Source organism: Eptesicus fuscus, chromosome 6, assembly GCF_027574615.1.
Source record: "Eptesicus fuscus isolate TK198812 chromosome 6, DD_ASM_mEF_20220401, whole genome shotgun sequence".
NCBI lineage: Eukaryota > Metazoa > Chordata > Mammalia > Chiroptera > Vespertilionidae > Eptesicus > Eptesicus fuscus.
The window spans coordinates 74,204,311-74,211,072 of NC_072478.1; the positions used below are offsets into that span (position 1 = coordinate 74,204,311).

At 53.9% G+C, this 6,762-nt stretch overlaps 1 protein-coding gene across 1 annotated transcript in view; it reads right to left on the reverse strand.

The window, feature by feature from the left end:
- The window catches only part of FSTL4 (follistatin like 4), a 334,585-nt gene extending 329,595 nt beyond the window's left edge, over positions 1-4,990 (reverse strand). Inside the window, exon 1 of the mRNA XM_008142339.3 lies at positions 4,862-4,990. The gene's annotated coding sequence lies outside the window, so the exon portion shown is untranslated. The remainder of the gene's footprint in view (positions 1-4,861) is intronic.
- Between the last annotated feature and the right edge of the window lie 1,772 nt (positions 4,991-6,762).

Consider the following 6,762-nt stretch of genomic DNA (forward strand, 5'->3'; position numbering starts at 1 on the left):
TCTTAACCCCCATCCTCTGCTGCCACTCAATACTTAGCAATATTTTATTTTGACAAACTGCTGTTTTTAACATGATGCGAAAGGAGACCTTGAGCCCCAAGCCTCCCTTTCCTCGAAAGGCTGCCAAGAGCTGCACTCCTCCAGCTTTTCAGGGGTCCAACCAAGACCAGAGGAGCAGGGCGAGGGAAAGCCGTGCTGCTCCCCTCCTGCACCCCACCCCCCTCTGGAGGGGACCCCTCGGCAGGCTCTCAGCTTTCACTGCTGCTGTCTTTATTGACCAAGAAGAAACCACATGGTGATGCACAGACTGCCAGGCAACAAGGATGCCCCTCAGTTCATGGGCACACCAGCATGGCGAAGACAGTCACTCTGCGGGAGGTGACCTGTCCACACATTACTCCTCAAATGCAAATAGCCCTGCTGGCCTTCAGGCAGGAGGGAATAAAAGAATCTCCTGGTTATAGACATGGGAAGGCGCCATCAATAAGGTCGCAAACCATCTTTGTGCAACCTAGAGTTCCTCCTGAGATCACTTCAGGTTTATAAACGTCATTCAGTCCATGCTAGAGTCCTAGGATTGTTAAAAATCTACCCAAGATCGTCCTCAGGAAAGAGCTGGGATCACCTTTTCAAACAACTCATAAAACACAACCCCTTGATATCTAAGACATCGCGTTTCCAAGAGAAGTCATTCATTGCATCCTCCCAGGTTCGCCTCCTGTGCCTCACTTTCCCCACACTCAGGGGAACCAGGGGCCAGCCAGTCTGCTGCATGGACAGAACACCAGAGCCCAGGGAGTTAAGGAATTCACCCGCGTGTGACACCACGCCAGACCGAGACTAAAACCCAGGTCTAGGTAACCGTCCTGTTTCTTACCTTGTCACAAACTCATGTATGGAATACGTTTGCCTTCTGTTTAGATTGACTGATTTTGCTATTTTTAGTGCCTCTACCACTAGGGCATCTGCCTGATCCTTGTAAAAACCACGAGATTTTCTGGCTTCATAATATAATGTTATACTGGTTCTCTTGTTTATTTGTATTTAAAATTATGGGGCACTACAAAGTTGTACAATGTAACATTCTAAATTTTGACTTGCTTTGTGAAGAAAGTTGAAAAACACGACACAGTAAGGAGAAATTGGTATGAGGATGTCAATTCCAAATCCGCCCCACCAGAGAACACAGGCCAGAATGTAAGCTGTCTTTATCGAACAGGGTCAGAGGCCAGAGAGAAGCACCATCGTTAAACTGGCAGGTTTAATACAAACTTCTTTTCTCCAGTGGGAAGCAGCCCTGATTGAGAAAAAGAGGAAATTCTGACCATCAAAGCTTTTCGGGAGACTGTTCATGAGCGCGCTCGCTCGCTCTCTCTCTCTCTCTCTCTCTCTCTCTCTCTCTCTCTCTCTCTCGGGCTTTCTCCCCAAATACGGTAACATTACCAAAGCAGACATATAGATTAGCCACATGGAAATGGCTTCTCTTTGTAACGGACAGGACCAGAAATTGTGACGACAATTTGGCAGAACCAAGCGACACCACCCAACCTTGAAGAGCGCTGGTAAGGTCTGTGACCCTGAGGCGCCTGCATGTCCAACCTTTCCTACTGAAAAACTGTATGTTCTAGCCAGTTACTGGAGGTGCATTGCATTTTACACCTGGGATGTTGGCAATCAGCAAACAGACACCCACTGGGGACCACCAAACCCTGCAGTCCTCTTCTGTATGTCTGCCCAGTGTAAAAAGGAAATAAAATCCACACAAACCCCAGCCTAAAACCAGGAGGCTATGCTTTAATTTCTGTTGGAAGGTTTAGGACCCTGGTTTTTATTTGTGAGTGTTTTAGGAAAAAAGAAAGGGGGTCAAACTTCCTAAGATAGTCCCTGAAATACCAACCCAGGAAATTAAGTATGGAAATATATCAGGCTAACATGCCACAAACCATAATGAAGTTATATTGCACTTTCTATTAATTCCTACTCTGTATCTTTGGTTGATTTGTTCCAACAATTAATAAATTAGATGCCTAAATTAGTCTGTACACAATGTATATGCTAATCTATAGCATTCCTATTTACTATTAAGCTTCACACACACACACACACACACACACACACACAACTTCCAGTAACCCTCACCCTTCCAACATTCAGATTATACCTCTTAAAGTACCATCTTCTCTCAACTGTAATTCTGTTTTATTTGACGTTCCATGCCTTGTGTTGTGCATTGAGAGAGAAAATGTAAGGAAAGACGTGTTCTTGAAATAACTACCTAATTTCATTAAGTTAGCAAGCATACAATTGACCACAAATAAGCAACACAAGGAGGTTGAGTCTGAAGAGAAATACCCAAAAGAGCAAAGTAGGAATTAAGGTAAATTTTTAGGAAATCTTGACTATTCAATTCCAGGTTCTGGAATATAGTGTTAAGTCCAACAAAAGATCGCAACATGAAGATCACTTTTTAAAAAATGCTGCAGCCCTAGCCGGTTTGGCTCAGGGGATAGAGCGTCGGCCTGCGGACTGAAAGGTCCCAGGTTCGATTCCCGGTCAAGGGCATGTACCTTGGTTTCGGGCACATCCCCAGTAGAGGGTGTGCAGGAGGCAGCTGATCGATGTTTCTCTCTCATCGATGTTTCTAACTTTCTATCCCTCTCCCTTCCTCTCTGTAAAAAATAAATAAAATATATAAAAAAATAAAATAAATAAATAAAATAAAAAAATGCTGCAGCCTTTAGTAGACAGAAAAGAATCCTGAGTGACTGATTTATCAAGGTAAAAAAAATCCAACCTACCCCTCCCTCACCCACCTCCAGGTACAACCAAAGGGACAGAAGTTCTCCCGATGGCCAGAACAAGCTGGCCCCTCTCTGGAGCAATAAGCCTTCCTGGGATTAACGAAAACTGGGGGGGTGGTCATAAAATTCCAAGAGAGCAGAAGCCACTGGGACAACTTTTTAATGAGCAATTTTAATAGGTCGCATCAATGAGTATTTCGGTCTGTCTTCAGGGGGGGGGGGGGACTCTCTCTTCCCCTGGGATGGGGAGAAAACGAATATTCAGCTGAGTGTGTCTAAACAAAAATGGTCTAGAGATGCTGCAGTGTCTGCCTTCAAAACTCAGACGAGAAGCAGACATCATGGGCCCTGTGGGCATCGGCTCAAGTCTTCCGCTTGAGCTACTGCCTGAGGGTTGCTGCGGCCCTAGCGTCATAGAAGCCACACCATGCATTCCCTTGACCATTTGCTTCCTAGGTGGGCCCTCCAGCTGACCACTGCCCAGACCCGGAGCTGGCCCCCGGCCACTCCAGGATTACGAGGCCACCGTGAAAAGTCAGCTTTGTCTTTCCCTCGAGCCTGATAGTAGAAAAACAGGGACTTTTGAGAAAAGTCAGAATTTCTTCCCCATCCCCTTTCCCCCCGTCACAGATTGTAATATAGGCCCGTTTCTGGGGCACTAATCAGTAGTTGCCGTGCCACCTCCTCTTGAAATTCTATTTATCTTTGACTCACAAAATGTGGATGGATGCTTGTCTCTCGGGGGCCCGTCTAGTACGGTTCCTGGTGCGCACACAGCATGGCAACCAATGTGCCAAGGTTTCAGACCCAAGCTGCTGGCACGGCTCTCCCTTGCCAGAAACCTCGGCGGAAGCGACACCTAGAGGGGAGCGGAGGAGAGGCGGTGGAAGCGCTATTCCTCAATGTCGGGGACAGTTACCGGGAGTCAGCGAGGCTGGACAAGCTCCTGGGGACCAACTCTGGGCGAGGATACGGGCCTAGCGGGGCTCCACTCCGCCGGCCCCCAGGCACTTCCCGCGGGCGGACCCGCTGCACGGGTGCTCGCCACGTGCCGGGCATGGAGAGAAACCCCACTCCTTCCAGCGGGTTCCTGCCCTTTCCAGAGCGGAAGGTACAGAAGTCCTCAGGTGGCAGGCAGGCCCTGTGTCGGCTGGAGGGAGTCGCCAAGGCTCGCGCGGCTCTCGCCCCGAACTCGAGGCGACACGCGCCCAAAGCGGAGCGTTCTGCCTGGCGCAGCCTAGTCCCCCGAAACTTGGAACGGGTTTCCTTCGCTAGCGCAAAGAGCGGCGGAGATCACCCACCGTGCGGGGTCTCTTAGGACCAAGCTCCCCTGCCTGGGCGCCCCCAACACAAAATGCTCCCTGGTGACTCCCCAGCGGGGAACACCGCTGCACGCTCGGGACTGCGACCAGCCCCGCAGAACGAGAGCTGCAGGCTGCCCCGGGCCGCCTTCAGTCCCGGGTCCGTCCTCCCCAGCCGCCCGCGCCGAGCCCAACGCTCAGCCCAGACGCTGGGAGCTCGGGGAAGTGAGGGCCAGGCGAGTTTAGCGGGCCCTTGAGCTGCAGCGAGGAGACGCAAGTTTCCCCGCAAAGCTGGAGGGAGGGGGGAGTGAGCGCGGGGACAAGGGCACGGGTCCGAGCCGAAGGGCCGCCGCTCGCCTGACTCGCCGAGGCCGCTAGGGGTCCTGAGCCCCAGAGCGGCGCCTGCAGGGTCTCAGGCCCGCGCGGGCTGCGGGCTCGGCCCCAACTGTTCCGCGCCGCGCTCCGCGCGCCACCAGATCACTCCGGCCCTTCCAGCAGACGTGGGCCCCAAGCCTCGGCGCCCCGGCCTTTACCCCGAGTCCTGGCCCGGGCCGGGGTAGCCCAGCCGAGCCCGCGTTCCGTGATCCCGTGCCCGCCGCCCGCCAGGCGGGCAAACTTGGCTCTCCCAGCACCGGGAGGACAAGCAAGCGTCCGCTCCGGGCCCTGCAGGGAGACGCAGATCCGTGGGCGCAGGGACCCCGACGGGGTGCATCCCGGCGTTGCTGGCGGCGGCTTGGCACCCTCCCCGCTCCCGCGTACCTGAAGCAGCTGGGGCCGAAGGAAAGACCAGGTGGCCGGACTCCCACTCGCGGGAGCGCCCCGTGGCGGCAGCGGTAGCGGCGACCCGGCTCCGCGTTCGGTCGGTCTCTGTGGCTGTTGGCGGGTCCTGGGCGCCCTGGAGGTTGTCGCGGCTCCAGCTCTCCGAGCCACCGCTGCCCACTGCTGTGCCACCGCCGCCGAGGCTGCCCTATTTCTGCCGCCGGGACCGGAGCCCGTGACGTCACCCTCCCGGCCCCGCCTATCCAATCGCAGCCACCTGTGCGCGCAGCCACCCGCCCGCCGCTCTGAGCCGCGCGGGGCCGCAGCAGGTGCGCAGAGCTTGGGGCGCGCACGCGGGCCGCGAGGACTCGGGCGCTCCAGGGCGACCCCTGCACCCGCCGCGGGACGGAGTAGCTCCGGCCCCTGGCTCGCGGGAGCCTGGCAGGTGACAACCCCCCTTACCTGCCCAAACACCCCTCCTCACCTCTCTCTCCTCCCGGTTCCTTCTGGGGCTGGATTCTCCAAGGCCGTGCGCTCAAGAAGCACAACTAACTGGCCATACAGCTTGTAGAGCCCGGGCTGTACCAGACCCGGAGCTGTCCCTGGAGGCAACGTCAAATGACACTCCCCCTGGCTGAGAGCCAACGACCTGCGAAAAGGCAGTTTGTATTACTTTCTCTCTTCTGAATCTGCCCTCTCCCAACTGCAGAATCTTACAAAGTCTTGGGCATAGAGGGGCAGTCCCAGGTGATGACGTTTGCTTAGCTTGGCCAAGCTGAGATCTCCTTTATAACCAGACGTTTTTGCAGCTGGAGCCCCATCCTCAAGCCTGGGGCTCCCAAACCTTTCTGGATCCCTCTTCAACACCCACAACTTTTTTTCTTTTTTTTTTCCAAACCAATCTTTATTAATATTTAAGCATTTTTCCACTGCAGCCAAGCAGTCACTTTTCTTTTGTTAGAGATCGGTCTTGAAGCAGAAATAAACTGGAAACATTTTTGTAACAACTAGGGCCCCCCAAGTGGCCATACTGTAGTCCCACTCTGGCCCCAGCCCAGGCCAGGCTGGTGGTGATGGCTGGGCAGGGGCCTCTCTGGGGGACTGCCCCTGCTCTGGCTGTGTGGACCCGGGGTGACTCTCTGGCTTAAGGGAGCAGAGTCTTGGCCATGCCCTGTGATAACTCCTGGCCTGGGGCAGGGGCAGGGGGGCTTTTCTGAGGATAAACTTAGTCAAATCTCAGCAGAAGGGGAAGGCCGCCAGGCTGATGTGGAGGGAGAGGCATTACATTGACTCTTTCCTTCCACAGATACTTACGGAGCCCTCCCATGGACCAGGCACTGTGCTAGATGCCGAGGAGAACGCCGTGGCTGGGCCACAGGGCCTCTGCCCTCACACAGGTTTTGGTTTGGGATCCAGCCCTCCCTCCACCACTGCTCAGCTGGTAACCCCGAGTCACTCATATGTCTGCTAGAGGCATCAGTTTCCCCATCTGTAAAATGGGGAGCTGGATGAGACCTGGGTGACTTCCAGGTTTGCTGTGACTTTCCACGTGGATATCAGGATTTAGTCTCAGAAGAGTAAAGCCTACTCCCTCCTTAGTGCCCCTCGGGCCTTGGAAGGCATAACGCCCTCTCAGATTTTATCTTTGCCAAGGCCAGCCATGACTGACCTTCAAGGCTTGAGGTCAGATTCTCTACAGCTGGATCAAGAAAGGGATGGCACTTTCTATCTTGGGGAAAAATAGAAGAAAGACTAAAAGGCATAAAAGGAAGCAGGGCGATTTGGAAACACGCTGTATCTCCCTTTGAAATGTAATTCTAAGTCCTGGTCAAGATGGTGCCCCACAGCTCAGCGGCTGAGTTCATCTCCCCTCCCACACTGTGAGTTATTTGGGAAACCAG